This window comes from Cupressus sempervirens, chromosome 7 (assembly GCF_028749045.1).
Source record: "Cupressus sempervirens isolate cs-2001-9-10 chromosome 7, ASM2874904v1, whole genome shotgun sequence".
In the NCBI taxonomy this organism is placed as follows: Eukaryota; Viridiplantae; Streptophyta; class Pinopsida; order Cupressales; family Cupressaceae; genus Cupressus; species Cupressus sempervirens.
The window spans coordinates 613,229,365-613,247,214 of record NC_143124.1 but is presented as its reverse complement, the minus strand read 5'-3'; positions in this window follow the sequence as shown (position 1 = coordinate 613,247,214).

Genomic DNA, 17,850 nt, shown 5'->3' with positions numbered 1-17,850 from the left:
TACTCCAAAAGAAGCCCAAGTAGTAGAGACCAAGAGGAGAAAGAGATAAATAATTTAAAATCATTGAGGATGCCAAGAATATTTTGGCAAAGGCTATATGTATAGAGATTGATTCTTCTTAGCCAATTTTGTTTTAGTTGGCAGAAGAAGTCTAGAAGTATAATGAAGATCTAGATGGACAAGATAAATTATTAAAGAAAGCAAAGAAAAAGTTTGAAAATAAACTGTTAGAACATTGCTCAACACATTTCCATTTACCAAGTAGAATTATCTACTATTTTGGGTTATCTGGAAACTTCTTGTACAAACGTAACTTTACCATTTGGTAAACTATGTAATATTCCAAGATTTACTATGGAAATAAAGGAAAAATTATCTAAGTGATGAAGATCTCAAAGCAAGTACTCAGTAATTGCAGCTTGACCCAAGTTCAAGCTTAGCACATTTTCAAGAAGATTAGATTTTTGACAGATATGTAGGCTGAATTGCTTAGAGAAGAAGCAAGAATCAAGTCTACATTGGTAGATATTCAAAATATGATACTCCCCAACATGGATGCACTACAAAAGCACATTGCACATTCGAAAACCATCATCCATGATAATAATTTCTCTATCACAGACCACATGATTGAGTTGTTAACAGATGTGTAGATTGCACTACACACATGCAAGATCTTGCAAGAGGAGTGGGACAAGAATTTGGCCCTCAGATTGAAGGTACATTTAGACTTATTGTCTCATTTTGGCATCACTATGTAAATATATATAGAACAAATCTTTGGCATTAATATCAAAAAGGGGGAGAAAGATGTAAAAATATGTAAAGGAGGAGAAAGATGTAAAAGTTAAGGGGGGGAAAATGTACTATACAAAAATGTAAAAAGCCTTACCATGTATAGAAAATAATAACAAATGAGGGAGATAGAGGTGATGTAAATATGAAAAGAAGAGTGTACAACAAGTATATAGAAAGGAGATGTATTCAGATGTATAGTATATTATATATTATACTATGGAGGAGCCTTACCATGAACAAGAATATATCTTACAAAAACAATTTTTAAAAATTTGAAAAACAATATACTCTACCAAGTTGGAGACACAAAGTGATGGATAAAGTTGCTCAAGAACTTTTTGAATTCAATTTTGATTGATAAGTGTTTTTGTGACTAATGCCAAAGGGGGAGATTGTTGACATTCTAGTCATGTTTGTTATTAGTGACATACACTTATTTAGATTGTAAGTATCTACCAAGATTATTGTATAGTTAATCAGATTAACCAAGAATTTTAGTTGTTACTAAGTTCTAGAGTTGCTACTAAGTCCTTTGGACAAATTCTAGTGTATGTCGAGCAGTTACAACTATTGTGAAGATTAGTAGTGTAAACCAAGCATCTCAGTGTATGTTGAGTTTACTAGTGTAAACTACGTTGTGCAGTGTTTATCGAGTTCATAGTTGATGTGATGTGAGTCTAGTGTTGAGCAACCTACTTGGTGTTAACCAAGAGACTCAATTTATACCAAGCTCAAGGTGATAGTGTTTACCAATCTATGTAGTGGTAACCAAGTGATTCAGTTCATATGATGAGTAGTATTCACTTAGTCATCAGTGTAGACTAAGTTCTAGACTACTTAGAAGTGATTAGTATGGACCAAGCTTCTACATCTACCAAGTGCATGATGATGTTGAGAATTGAAAGTGGATTCCAAGTATTAGAATCTCACCAAGTCAGTCTTAAGAACTTGAGTGTCTACATTTGAGCCAACTTTGTAATATTTGTGTAAACTTGTACTGTGGCTGACTTTGTAATTATGTAATTGGATTGATATATATGTAATGTGTTGTATAACATCCAAAATATGTATGGAATCAAAAAGGAAGTATTTTAATCATTATAAAAGAGTAGAAGTGTAAATTATAAAGGCTACAACAATATAAGGAGCAATAAAGATTCATCTATCACAACAAGGTGATTTGCACACTCAGAGGAATCTCATTCAAAAAACCAAGTTGCAGATCAAAGATTAGCTATTGCATTATCCTAACAGATCAATCAGTCAAATCCTTTAACAGGTAGACCTAACAGTCTTATGTAAATCTCTTTACTGAGTGCATACTTCATTGTAGGTTTGTAAATCCTTTTGCAAGGTGGACCTAGCAGTCCTTATTTCTCCTAAGAGGGTAGATCATGAGAAGTGATCAATGTAAGCCTTAACTGGCCATATTTATACTGTAGTACTAAAGCTTGTGGGTATCATCCCCACCCCAATTTTACTTTCTATTTAGAGAGTTTCTGGGTCACCAAATCTATGTGTCAAAGTGTTATATATGCTTTCATGTTTCTCATGTATGAAGTTAGATCATAATTCATATAAAGGTTTAATTGCTAATTGAGATAAAAATTTTAGAAGTTACTTATTCACCCCTCCCCTCTTAGTAACTTAGCTTTTCATAATATTTCCAATAGATTCTTGGTGAGTTATTAGATTTGTGCAAAGAACAGAGCATTGAGTTTTGAGATCTAGAATCCTTTTGTTGCATAAAAAAGAATAGAAGCACAAGTAAAGAAAAATCTAGATGCAAAGAAGAAGGTATTGATCTACTCATGAAAAGAGAGCCTTAAGGTATGTAAATTTTTGTTTTCTGGACATGTAAAGAGTTTGGTCATTTTTAATCCAGATGTCCTAAGAGTGTAAGAAAATATAGAAAGAGTTCACTTTTTGATGAATATGAGGAATTTAAAGAAAGTATGGAAATAGTCTTGAATGAATGTTATGTTAAAGATAGTGAGCTTGAATTGGTTAATGGAGAGGAAATAGTAGAAGATATAGCTTTGGTAATTATTTTTGATCCAAAGGCTAACCATAAAAATGCATAAGTTTTCTTTGAGACTAACAATGATTTGTAGAATGATGTGCTAACTATTGAGAAAAGAGGAGAGAAAATATCTAAACCTAGAGAAGAGATAAGAGTTGAGATGTTAACTCCTACCTCTAATAGGAATCTGACAAAGATCACCCTCCTGAGAAGATAATTGGAAGAAAAGTCAAAGCTATGATGACAAGAAACATAGTAAATGAGGAGATATATTTAGTTGAACCTATGAGAACATATGAAACTTGTAAAGATGATCATTGGATTCAAGCAATGAAGAAAGAATTAGATTAGATTGTGAAGAATGATACATGAGAATTAGTTCCTAGACCGAAAGGCAAGAATGTGATAGGAACCAAATGGGTATTTAGAAACAAGATGAATGAGCAAGGAAAAGTTGTGAGGAGCATGACTAGACTTGTATGCAAGGGATATTCATAGAAAGAAGGCATAGAATATGAGGATACATATGCACCTATAGCCATAATTGAAGTAGTAAGGATTTTCTTGGCTTATGTAGCAAATATGAAGTTCAAGGTTTATCAAATGGATGTTAAATCAACCTTCTTGAATGGAGAACTTGAAGAATACATATATATTGAGTAGCCTAAAGGTCTTCCTTTATCAAAAGACAAAGACATGGTATGTAGACTAAAGAAATTTCTATATGGTCTAAAGAAAGCACCTAGAACTTGGTACATGCAATGTTGGATTTTCATTTGGCAAAGCATGGATTTGCTAAAGCTACAACAGATAGTAACTTGTATTTGAAAGAAGTTGAGAATGGTTTGCTGATAATAGTAATATTTTTTGATGACATCATTTTTGGAGGTAATGATGAAGCAAGTGATAAGTTTTTTGAAGAAATGAAAAATGAGTTTAAAATGAGCATGATAGGAGAAATGAAGTTTTCCTAGGATTGTAGATTGTATAGATAGTGATGATATTTTCATTTCACAAGCTAAGTACCTGAATGACTTGTTGAAAAGGTTTGGTTTAGAAAGTTTTAAACCTATTGGTATACCTATGATAACTGGTCACACATTATCTAGCAAAGATGAGATACCTGCAATAGAGCATAAGAAGTATAGATCTATGATTGGAGGTTTGCAACATCTGACTCACACTAGACCAGATATAAAAAATGTAGTTGAGATTGTAGATAGATTTCAATCTAATTTTAAGGATTACCATTTTGTAGTAGTAAAGAGAATATTTAGATATTTGAAAGGAACAACTGAGTATGGAATTTGGCATGATGGATCAAGTGATATCACTTTATATGGATATACTAATGTGGATTAGGTAGGCAATATGGATGACAAAAAGAGCATGAGTGGTGGAGCATTCTTTCTTGAAGGAAGATCGGTTTCTTGGCTAAGTAAGAAGTAATATTGCATTTCTTAGAATATAGCTGAGGTAGAGGATGTTGCAACAATAGATAACTGTAATCAAGTTATATGGATGAAGAAGATGCTGAAGGATATCAAAATTGAGTTTGAAGAACCCATTATCATTTACTGTGATAACACAAGTACATTGAATATGTCTAATAATCTTGTATTGCATTCTAATAATAAGCATATATCTATTAAGTATCATGTGTTGAGAGAGAAAGAAACAAAAAAAGAGATCAGATTGGAGTATGTGAGTACTAAAGATCAGATTGAAGATATCTTTACAAAGCTTTTTCCTAAAGATACATTTGAGTACTTGAGAGGTATGTTTGGGGTTATGCCCCTGCCTGCTTTTGAGTAGATGATGTAGAAAGTGCATTAGTCTAGTGGTACAGAGCACTATTGTTAGTCTAGACTAAAGGATGATGCTTCTCATATGGGGGAGTATCTATGATGAGAAGATTTATTAAGGACTCTTGTTATTTGGTTTTGAATAGTGCCTTTGGACACTCAAGCTAGTTGAAATCGTGGAACAACATATTAGCAATTGGTATTGTAACACTAAGATTGAGGCCTTTGACATTTATGTCATTGGGGGAGAGAATATCCATGAAAAATAACTCCAAAGTATGGGGGAGAGAATCTACATGAAGTAGAGATATCTCTTTAGAGAGATTTAGAAAGATTCATGAAAGGAAGTAGGAATATGCACTTGATTTATTTAAAATTTTTTAGTGTGAAGTAAATAATTGATGTCTAAGAAGTAGGAGTATGCACCTATTGTATTGATACTTTTTAGCATGTGGACAATTGATGCTAGTCACAACAACAACAAAACACTATTTGGTATTCTTGGAACTTAGATAGTTTTTCATCTATGTTGCCATCAATGCAAAAGGGGGAGATTTGTAGCATGAATGCTGATGATTCTACTTTTGGGGAGTATTCTAAGCATTGGAGAGTATTGAAATATTGCATTCATGCCTATGTTTGTCATTGATGTCAACATAGCATGGTTTTTGTAAAGACTGTCTGAGTAGCAGACAAAGATCTTAATGGTATAGAAAATAGTTTGATTGTTTGGTGATGCATAGTCATGGAAATGTTCAATATAGTGTCTTGATGATGTGCTTAAGTGTGTAGAGTTTAAGTTGAAGACATACAAAAGTTGTACCTAATTTATAGAGAGTAGTTTAGAGACTGACTATTGGGAAAGCAGTTCCTGATGTTTGTTCACTATCTTACATCTGAGATATAATGAGATGTGCAGTTATAGAGTGATAAAGGATAGTCTATTGATGACTTCAGCAAGTGTGCAAGCCCTAGTATCACACGTGTAAAGTTTTCTAGAGACAATTATTTGATACTGCTATTGCAATTGCAATTAATTATTTATATTATTATAATTAATTGAGAAAGCCTTAAGGCTAACTCAAAGAATTATTATGAAGATATGGTATTAAGGAAAGATGTTTTCCTTGGTTGCAAATAGGGTATGAGTGTGGAAAAACTATTGAAATTTGTAGTACAAAAAGGAGTAGAGTGCTTACTAAATTCATGTAAGTGATCCAAGGTATTATTGGATGTGAGTTTTGTAATCTTGGGTTACAAGATCATAAGGAGTAGAGGTCCATTTGACATGATAGAATAAGAGGAAGGAAGTACATTTCATTTCTATTATTATGCAAGGAATAATATAGAGATCATTTGGATAGTGGGTTCATTAGTCTTGCCCTTGAAGCTCTTTGGGCAATGGGTCTAATTATCTTCCACAACTTCTAATAGGCACAACTCCTAACAAGGTTGGAATCTCCTAATAGAGATTCAAAGTCTCCTAATAGGGACTCATATGTATTGAATGTGTTCATAAACTCCTAATAGGGTCCATCCTCTAATAAGGAATTTATATTAGTACATAATCTTGTGGGTACCATCCCCATGGGGTTTTCCCCTCTAATCAATGGTTTCCCTAGTTAACATATCTAGTGTTATTGTGTATGAGTATCTTTTTGTGGTTTTATTTTATATTTCTCATATGGTTAACTTTGTTTAAGGTTGATAATTCTGATAATAGTTGGATAGTTGATTCACCCCCCCTCTTAGTTATATCAGTGGACTATATATTCTAACAACCTTTGTGATAGAACCAAAAAGACCAAATTTTCCAAGTGTCAAAACTTGATTTCCAACATTTGAGTTTTGTCCCCCTTCATACCAAAATAATGTCTAGATGCTTGCTCTTGAATTTCTCAATCATCTCCATTACTTCCTTAGCCTCTGGAAAATCTAGTGACTCATAATTATTTCATACTATCTGGCAGTAGTTACTTACTTCTATCCTTGTATCAACAAAATCCTTTAGCTTGGAGTCTAGTTCTAGCAATGCTTCTTCTATTTTGAACATTTGTCAAACATCATCTTCAAACAAAGCTATTTTGAACAAAGCCCTAAATTTTTGAACTACTTTCTACATCCAAGAAAGTTTATTTCTTGATTCATCTTAAAAAAATTTAAAGCTAGCAGTGTTGTATTATTTTTCCACTTCCAAAAATTGCCCTTGATCTTTATTCTTTATTTGTTGAAAATCCTTGTATAACCCTTCCGTGACTCTATTTCCTTGTCGATACCTTCTATATCCAATCATCTATCTTATCTAGCTCCTCTTCTAAAAAAAATCCATTAACATTTGGTATCTTTTCCCTTTTATATATTTTAGTGCTTGTAAATCATTGGCCCACATACACACTTCATCCATCTACCCAAAATCTTGGCTTACAATGGTAACCAATTTTTCAGTATTAATTTGGATGTTGTGTAGAAGATTCAGTTAGCTTCTATTATTTAAACTCCCCTTTCTTAAAAAATGTGATGCCACCTCTTGCATGCATCAAAAAATCAATCTCACATTGGTTGCCCTGCCTCTTTTTTATCTAGTGTAGCTCCAAGTAAATCTTGGGATTATCAAGGTCTATAGGACCCACTACTTCATTGAAATATCCTTTGAATAGCTTATTCTATTTTCTTAGCACCAAAACCTCTGATTCATCTTTGTCAAGATGTGTGAATATTATTTTGAGACCTGTAGTGATAAGAAGATTTAATGTGTCTACTATGGGCTTCCCTAATACTACATCCTTTATTTGGTAGTCCTTAGGGGTCAACTTTTCTGTATCCACATAGGGAGAAAAAATAGCAATATGTGCCAAGATGTACTAGTCTTGGTTCTTCATTATTAAAGCCAATGTTTTGGCATCACCCTTGGGTAGCTTAGGCTTCTTGATCACTTTTATAAACTCTATCATGCCCTTCTCTTCTATCAAATCTAACTATTTCTTCTATCTAAACAAGACCTCCTTCTTTAGCCATGATGGCATTTCTCACATTGGTGACATATACTAATCTGAAGAGGTGAGTTCTAATGTTGGTCTCTTTCCTTTATGACTTCTCTTATGAGTCTTCTCTTGTTGAGGAAGAACTTTAGAGTGAGCATCTATGTCAAATTGAGGTGGGAACCTAGCCTCTATACTAGGAGGAGCTTTCTGAATTTATTCCATAATATGGCCTTCTACGGGTACTTCATCGACATTTAATTGAACATATTCTCCTTCCTCTAATGTTTGACTCTTAGGTTTCATCATTAGAGGAGTTTAGGAAATTGATCCTTAATCCTTGATCATTGGAGGAGGTTGGGAAACTGATCCTTGGTCCCAATCTTCTCCATTTGGCTCATTCCAATGAGTATCTCATATCTTCTCTCCTACCATTTTAGTTCCTATAGGCATAAAATAAAAATCTAAAATGTCAAAATAATCTGCTCCCTCACCTTCCATTTCTTCAATTCACTTTTGTTTTTCCTCTTCCAAGGTCTCAACATGGATAGGTAAATCCTATTTTGTTCCCTTCTTGCTCATCTTCCACCTCAAGGATAGTTTCTCACACTTGAGGTGATGAATTTCTCTTTTCTTCAATCTCCTATTTATTCCTACCACCATCATCTATGTTCAAGCTCTTTTTGTTACCGATGATGAGGCTTCTACTATAGGGTCTTAAGGTGGAGATGCTCCTTCTTGTGTTGGTTGAGCCTATTATTCTCTAGTTGGGTTTGTTCAAGCTTAGGTTGGGCTTCTTCTCCTTGAGTATCCATCTCTTCCTAAACCTCTTGCTCTTAATCCCTCACCAGAGTGTCCCTCTTTCTCTTCTTTCCCTTTACCCTTTCTGACTCAAAGTACTCCACCTTCCACTCATGTTAGCATACCATTTTTGGCCTTACTAGTAATTTAGTGGGGTAGGTTGGTATAGTGACCTTGGCATTAAAAAATATTATTCAATTGTATGTTGTCTTTGATGTTACACAAAATGTCAAGCCTTTACCAAGTAGTTAGTGATAGCTGACCTTACTCAGGTATCAAAGATAGTTTTTTATATATGTTGAGCATTTAGTTATAACCAAGTTTGGAGAGAGTATTGACTAAGCTTAGTCAGTTAATGAAGAAAATTTTGTATTAACTAAGATTAGTTGATTATCAAAGGAAAGTCAACATGAAGTCATTATTGACTAAGTTGGGTCAATTAACATTAGAACTTCTATGTTAATCAAGTACTCAATTTTGTATTAGTTGACTATCAGCATATTAAGTACAAGCTAACTTAAGGGATCATAATTGTTTTACTAAAAGAGTATTCAAGATAAATTGACAAGGTGAATCATATATATGAAAGGTCAAGTTGAGGATTGAAGAGAAGAAATGTGGAATTGAAGAAGATGAATTAAAGAAATGAATTTGGAAGGATATCTATAAGAAAATAGAGTATCCAAGTTAGCAAAGCTACAAAGAATATTATAATAAAGGAGGATCAAGTAATCAAGCTAGAATAGAGATCTAAATTGGAAAAGTTAGTTGCATCAGCAATCAAGTCAAGTCATTGTTACTCTCAAATAATTATAATAGTGAATCAAATATCCTAAAAAAAATTATTCTAACAGCTATTTAGAAAATCCTCTAACAAGGTGACATTTCTAGATTGAAGTGTCTAAATATCTCTAACAAGGCCACTCCTAATAGGGTCACACTTAATAGTGTATATTGTAACCTTTAACAGGGTTGGCTCCTAATAGGGCTCACTTCAAAAGAGTGAAAAATAGTAACTAGTTGTAATTGATGGTTTCCCAAATTGGTTTTCCATGTTAAACCTTGGTGTTGTTGATATATGATTGAACATATCACTTGAGTAAGAAAATTTTGAAAGAAGACTCTGTGTTTTCAATCATTTTTTTGTCACTGATGTCAAACTTTCTACATGTTGGTAAGACAACTTCTTATATGTTTCAAGCACTATCACTTAGTTGATTGATGAAGAGGACTTGATCAACAAGATGTAACAAAAGTACCTAGAGGAAAGGTTGAGTTATAATTAAGTATTGGAGTGTAAGAGTTAGTTAAGACAATTATAACATAATGTATTGATGATCTACTTTAAGGTTACAAATTTATTGGCTACACTTAGAAAGTCTAGAAGAAAAAGGTTGGACAAAGTTTATTTTCTAAGCTTGACCAAGTTAATAGAAGGTGCTGAGAAAAGTTAGTACAAGCCGAGAAAAAAGTCAGTTGGAGCTGAGTGAAAGCAATTTCTAGTGGATGTTGAGAAAACTAATAGGTACCAAGCAAGTTAGTAGATGTCAAGTGATTTTTAGTTGATGCCAAGCACCTATAAAATCTAGTTGATGCTGAGTGATTTTATAGTAGAAGCTGAGGAACACAATATATGTTGAGCATCAATAAATTGATAATGCTAAGCTACTACATTATGATAAAGATTGAAGATTCACCAAATAAAAACCAAAAAGTTTTATTTTCTTGGAACTTGTGAATCAAGAAGAAGATAAGATTGATGAGCTAGAGATGTAAAATATTATGTAAACCATTTTGAAGGTGAATTCAAATGGATTCTAGGAGAAGTTTCTAGACAAGACAAGATATGGGGTAGATACATTGTATCTTACCTAATCCATGGAAAACCCTAATTTTTGAGATGGATAATGAGTAGGAAAAAGAGTTCTAATTCCCTATATGTAGGGATGTCTAGTCATGAAGCAAGGTTGGTTGGAGGTCAAAGAGTTTTGGATGCAAAAATCTGACAAGGTGAAGGAAGAGAGTTTTCTTTATCAAGTGACTCAAGTGAAGAAGTTTGTGATGGTGAGCTAAGAAAGAAGGCTAGAAGAGGATGGATTCTTGAAGGGTGAACAAGCTATCAGAACTGCAAAGATAGGAAGCCAAGAAGAGTTGAGGACTAAATAGTAATATGTAATTTACAAATAAGGTTGTATGTTGTATTAGATCAAAACTCTACTGTTAATTTTAACAACTATATCAGATTAGGGTAAATCCTTTGAAGAAAGGTTGACTTAAAAGTCATTGGAATATCCTTTAATAGGGTGGTATTCTAAGTGAATGACCTAAAGTCCTCTAACAAGGTTCACTTTTAATAGGGTGATTGAAATTCCTTCACCAGGTCACATTTAATAGTGTGCATTGTAACCTTTAATAAGGTTGGCCTTGAACAAGGCATCACTTTAGAATAGTGAAAAATGAGTAGCATCTTACTGGTGATTTTTCCCAAATCAAGTTTCCACATTAAATCATTGTGTCAAGTGTACTAATGGATATGTTGTGTTCTATGTTTTACATTCTTGCATGCTGATTTAATAGTAACATATTAGATTTGGTTAATGCACAATGAATGCATTCATGATTAAGGATGTTATATGGTTTCATTAAATTGTGAAAAGTTTTATTTTGTACATCTAGACCTTGAATAATTGATTTGTCCCCCCCCCTCTTAGTTATTCTAAAAGAATTCCAACAATTGGTATTTGAGTGTAGTTTCTTAAGAGGATTAGTTTTAAGGTACTAAAATCATAAAGATCAGTATGTCAAAAAGGGAGGTACTCAAGCTGAATAGAGATAACTTTTCTATATGGGAAAGTTTGATGAAGCTACACCTTGGAGGACTTGGAGATTATGCATAAAATTACATTATAGTAGAACATGTTGATCTAGTAGGAGCCTTAACTGCTGAAGACTTGAAGAAAAAGAAAAAACACAATCAGGTGATGTTGGAGATTGCCTCCATCCTAAGCTATGCTTAGTTTGATGATATCAAAGAACTTAAAAGTGCAAAGAAGATGTGGGAAGAGCTAGCCACTATCTATGGAGGAGACAAAAATATTCAAAGAGCCAAGTTAGAGAGCTTAAGAGGTAAGTTTGATGACATGAGAATTCAAGAAAGTGAAAATATTACTCAATATGTTGCTGGAATAAAAGAAGTTGTTAGTGCAATAAAAGGTGTGTAAGAATTTGGTATAGCTTTGATACCAAGTAAGAATTTTTCTAAGGGAAAAATTCACCCAGGAACTAAGAACACAAACACAAGCACAACTGTAGACCAAAAATGGATATGATCAATTAATTAGAGTATGTCCTAATACATTGTTTTTTTTAGTATATGATGTGCAAACACACTAGGAGTGACTGTATATAAAGGCCTCTCAGGAAGTACCTAGAATGTCTCTAGAAAGAACTAGGAGATAAGATAAGCATCATGACAACTAAGCACATGCCTTATCCATCATTCTAGATGAGTGGATAAGAATGACAAGGTTGTAGAAACCATGTGCATAAAAGAGGTGCAGACTCTTGTGTTGTCAACATGACAATTCACAAGAGTATGCATAATCCTAGGTAACTAATAAATAAATAATAAAAATAATGCATTAACCTAAGTAAACTTAAGTAAGTGTAAATAGTAAATACTTATTTACACCAACACCCCACCTTAAGTGCAACTTAGGGGAATGCCCTTAAGCTTACAAAAACCAGTATGAAGATGCAGGATGGGTCTCGACTACTAGGCCATGTTAGGTACCCATGTACATAATGATATGTAGTCTCTCATAAAGTGGAGAAAAAGGAAAAACCTCATGGGAAAAACCCTCCCCCAAAAAGAGAGATAAAAGGTATGCATGGATGGATGGAGTAATCAATATCCCCCATTATGACATACATCAAGTATATACAAGAGAAAAATGGAGAAGGACAAAACCCCCTACAAGGAAAAATTCCCCCCCGAAAAGGAGAAGGAGATGAGGTAGTCCCTCTCCCCTAAAGATAGTGTGCTGATTAGTGAGAAATTCTCTGACATAGAAGATGATCCATGACCTTTGAATGATGTTCCTCCCCTTTGGAAGAAAAAAATGCAAGGGTACAAAGGAGATATGCCCCCTGTATGGAGAAGGAATCTCTATGATGAGCAATATCTCTAAAACCTATTTAAGTGTCCCTGTGTCAATACTAATGGTGGCTCCCTCCAACAGTGCTAGGAAGAAGTGCATAGTAGATAAGGAGTGATGTAGAACCTATTTCAAGGAACCAACAGTCTCTTGCAGATGCTATACATAAGTATCCATAATCACATAAGCTTGTAAAGACTAATCATGTAGAGAATGGACATGAGGGCCAGAGTGGGCCTTGGCAACAACTATAGAAGGATCACCCTCAGAAAAGAGAAGCAATAGATCATCAAATAAGTCTTCCAAATCTACTGTGTGTGACTTTATGAATAGAGCTAAAATGTTAGTCAAGAAGTCATCAGCTGAGGCTAGAAGACCATGTGTAGCCTACTATATTGAAGTACATGAATCTATCAATGTGGTAATGAATGAATTATTCACCTCAAAGAGAAGATGAATATCATCTAGAGCGTCTCCCACATCTTCAATGTGAGACTCCGTGAACAAGCCTGGAAGGGTAAGAAGGAATTCATCGCATGGAGGTAGAGTAGGAAGACATAAAGGGTCCTGCTGCACTAAATCCAAAGTATCTATGGCTGGAACAAGATTAGTAGGAGAAATAGGAGTTGGAGGTGTGATCTCATCTAAAGAGGAGTCAACTGCAACTAGAGGTGTGAGATCTTTTAGGAATGGAGTAATGTTTGGATCTCCATAGTGCTGCCAAAGATACATCCAAGTAACATATGGATCAGATGACTTAATGTTAGACATTGTATCCAAAATTTCATCTACCATAAAGAGAAAGAGAGTATACCAAATGATGTGACTTTGGTAAGGATTATACTCAAGATCTGGGGCATAGGGCAGTGTATTATGCTAACTAAGATATCTAATAACAGGTAGACTCCATTCTTTATTGTTGTTTAGGGTCAAATAAATTAAATTTGCCTCTTCCATGATTGACTAATCAATGTAACATCTAAGAAAAATGAATTAAAGAACCCAAAGAATAATGAATCAAAGAACCCCCACTGATGTATGATTTAGGCACTTGGTAGCCACTTGCCAATTTAGGGCCTATTTTTGAAAGTAGTATTTTTGTCCATAGAACCTATAATATGGTTGCACATTTGGAAAGTAGACAAAAAAAAATGCACTTTCAAAAAAAATAGAACCTGATTTAGAGTCCAGATGAGCCCGTACTAAACATTTTAGGTGGCAAAAAATGAGATTTGTGAGTTGCAAAAAAATTTAGAAATAGAGATCTCAAACCACTTGCAGCAATGTGTAGATCATGAAATGCTACCCCAAAACAAAAAAAAATTGTTTGCAAAAAGGAGTATGTATGAGGGAGATATCACTATTTGAAAATCACCATTGCTATTTTTTTTTTCTGAATCACCGCCGCACCTCCAAAAATCAAATGGCTCTAGATTTTGTCTCAGATGTCCAATTTGGATGAAACAAAATCTGATTTGAGGGTTTTTGGACCTTCTGAATGTGATGAAAATATTTGATTTGCACCAGTGAGCTTTAATTTTTACTTGCAAAAAATCTCTCCTATGACCCTATGGCTAAAAAATTTAGATCTAAAAATTAAATGTACAGATCTAAAATGATCATACCAGTTCTGCAAATTAGTCCTTTGGGTGCCGATTTGCAATTTTTTTTTCCTCACAATCGACTGTGGCCTAGGGCATGCAAATTTAAAGCCAATTTTCACAGAATCAGCATTTTAGATGCAATGGTGAGGTCAGATCTCTCTCTAGACACTCTCAATTTCTGTAGTACTCTGGAGTTTGGCTGCAGTGCTGAAGCAACAATGGTCTCAAAATAGTTATGTGATGAGAAAATCTCTAAGGGCTTTGATACCATGTAAGAATTTGGTATAGCTCTGATACCATGTAAGAATTTTCCTAGGGGAAAATTCACCTAAGAACTAAGAACTCAAATACAAGCACATCGAAAATGGATATGATCAATTAATTAGAGTATGTCCTAATACATTGCTCTATTAAGTATACGATGTACAAACACACTAGGAGTGCCTGTGTATATAGGCCTCTAAAGAAACACTTAGAATGTCTCTAGAAAGAACTAGGAGATAAGATAAGCATCATGACAACTAAGCACATGCCTTATCCATCATTCTAGATGAGTGGATAAGAATGACAAGGTTGTAGACACCATGTGCATAAAAGAGGTGTGGACTCCTGTGTTGTCAACATGACAACTCACAAGAGTACGTATACTACTAAGTAACTAATAAATAAATAATAAAAATAATCAATTAACCTAAGTAACCTTAAGTAAGTGTAAATAGTAAATACTTATTTACACCAACAAGGTGCAACTAGTAAAATAGATGATGATACTATGTTCAGTAAAGTTTTGAGAACATTGTTGCCTGTGTATGCCATTAGAGTGTCTACAATTCAAGAGTTAAGATGTATACCAGAAAATGATCTAACCCTTGAAGGTTTGGTAGGAAGACTCACTTCCTTTGAGTTATCTAATTTTGACAACTACAGACTAGAAAGTATTGAATCAACTTTCAAAGAAAAATTGTTACTGAAGGATTCTTCTTCACCAACTATGGATAAACTACATAAGGCTAGGCATTTTAATCCTGCATGCTTTCTTTGCTATGCAATCCTAGGTAATTTTGGGGTCTAGAAAACAAAAGATATATCATATTGGAGGTCATATAAAAATGGTTTCATTCTTTACTAAAATTAGTTGCTCATCCATATTATCACTAAGTATTGTGGCCTAATCAATAGGCATCTTGTGTGTTTTGATGGTCTCTATGAAGTGCACCATCTATATCTCTAGATGAATGGCTATAGGACAACCCATGGATCTACTTAGAAGAGAAATTGAATGGCCAATATCATCTATCATATAACCTCTAGTCATATCAACCTTTCCACTCCTCCTCCCCAAAGGTGTCTTGTTAATCAGGTGCTTATTTTGCACAAACTCCTTGTCTTCTATCTCATTCTCCCTATACTATATGTCTACATTCTCATAAGTGATCTTGAGGTACTGATCCACCCATGGAAGATGGAAGACCTTCTCAATGTTTTGAGGTCTTATGTCTAGTACTATCTCTCCAGTCACACCCTTGACCACTTTTTCCTTTGGCACATAATGATGTGTCAAAGTCATGATAAGTTTAGATGATTGAACTAACATTCACCAACTTAATTTGGATTAGTGTTGAAACCATGTCTGATCTCTCTTTGGGTTTGTTACACAATATCATATTTTTTTATAGTCAATATGCCCTAATTTGGTATCTCACATTTTAGAATGTTTTTCTTGAAATTGGGATTTCTTTGATGCTCCTTGATGCTTGAAAATAAATGGATTTGGTGCTATCTTTATGGCCATAGAGGATGAAAAGGACATGATTATATCTACACAAAAGAGAAGTATCAACATTTGACGTTGGAAACCTACGATGACCCCATGGTGTGACTCAGACTGACAAAAAATTGACCAAAAGAAAAAAATGACTAAAATCCCCCAAATGTGTCTACAATGCACATATGTGCACCTTACACACCTAGTACACCTATGAAAGTAGAAATAGTGTACTTCATAATTCATTTTTAGACTTGTAAATATAAAGTGCACAGTTGTGCACTTCGTGCACCTTCTCTTGTGTCCAATTGTGCACTTGATCTATACATTGAGAAATCTTTGGGGGGGGGACTAAGTTTTTTAGTGCACATTATGCACTTATTAAAGGTGCACACATGTGAATGTGCACATCTTCAAAAATTGTTATTTTAAACCTATAATAGGTAGATGTTCTAGATGTGGACATACAGAGGAGTAGAGCTGGGCAACTACATAGGGTGTGAATGTGCAGTTTAGTAGAGATAAAGAGGATTATAAGTGACAAATGAAGGAGGGGGAGGGGGGTCTATTTATAGGCTAGGGGGTTTCATAGTGTACACCTGTGAAGGGGGTGTGCACCTCTAAGGGTGAGAACATGTACATGTGCATATGTGTGATGTTGCGTATATGCATACTTTTGTACTATGAGGACAACAATTAAGTTTCTGACCCCTTGATATTGCTTGTCATTTCCCAACTGGGCATTGGGGACTAATCTAGACTCAGAGCCTAATTGATTAAGGCATAGGACTAGGTGTTTTGAGGGGTTTCTCTAAAAAAAAAGGGGGTCCCCATTTTGTGACTCAAAATGGGATGTGTGTTTTGAGACCACAACACACTTTGTTATCAAAACCACTTTGGGGAGATGATGATTCTTTAGATGGTGGACACATTCCTGATATTAACATGATGAGGGAAATGTAATAATTTTTACAACAATTTTTCTTTGATTAGGAGGAAAATCCAAGTGTGAGGAGGTAATTTGGAGAAGAAATAAGAGCCTACACCATCACAGTAGTGGAACAAGCCATGACTAATTATAGGTTGAGGAAAATGACTATAAATCCTAAAAGGCGAAAATCACTAGGAGAAAATAATAATAGGCCACAGATGGATTCACATAAAAGGGATAATGAGAAGGCAATACCAAATCAACATCAAACAAAGGAAGCTCATCCTCTTCATAAGAAAATAGAGGGAAAGAAAATGACAACTCATTTATTTCAAATGTTTTGTCTCAAATAAAAGTTCCAATTCCATTCCTTGAAAATTTCAAGATACCATAGTATGAAAGAGAGGTCCTTGATATTTTATCCAAGGCAAACAAGGAAGATTATTCAAGAGAAAAAGGATAATGATGCACCAATTACTTAACTAGGGAACAATATAAATGAGAATTAACCACATGTAAACCCCTTTTATCTAATTTTGTTAGTAAATGATAAGTTGTTAAGAAATTATATGATAGACTCAGATGCTATAGTGAATATTATGCGTGTTGATGTAATGAAAGAATTGGGATAAAATATGGACTTACGTTATGGGAAGTGCTAGGCAATGGACAATCAGTCTATAGAAGTGGTAGGAATCATAAAAGGAATTGAATTCAAATTTCCCTCATGTCTTGATATGTTATACAAAAATAGATGTCACTTGTTGGATACAATTGTTCAATTGTGTGTTGTCTTTGATGTTACACAAATGTCATATCAGTTATCAATTAGTGTTTACTGAGCTCAGTTGGTTAGAAAAGAAATTATTAGTGTCTACCAAGCTTAGTTGGTTAGTAAAGAAAATTTTAGAGTCTACTGAGCATTCTTAGAAATTACTCTATGGAAATAGTGTCTACGGAGCTCACTCGGGTGTAAAAGAATTTTATG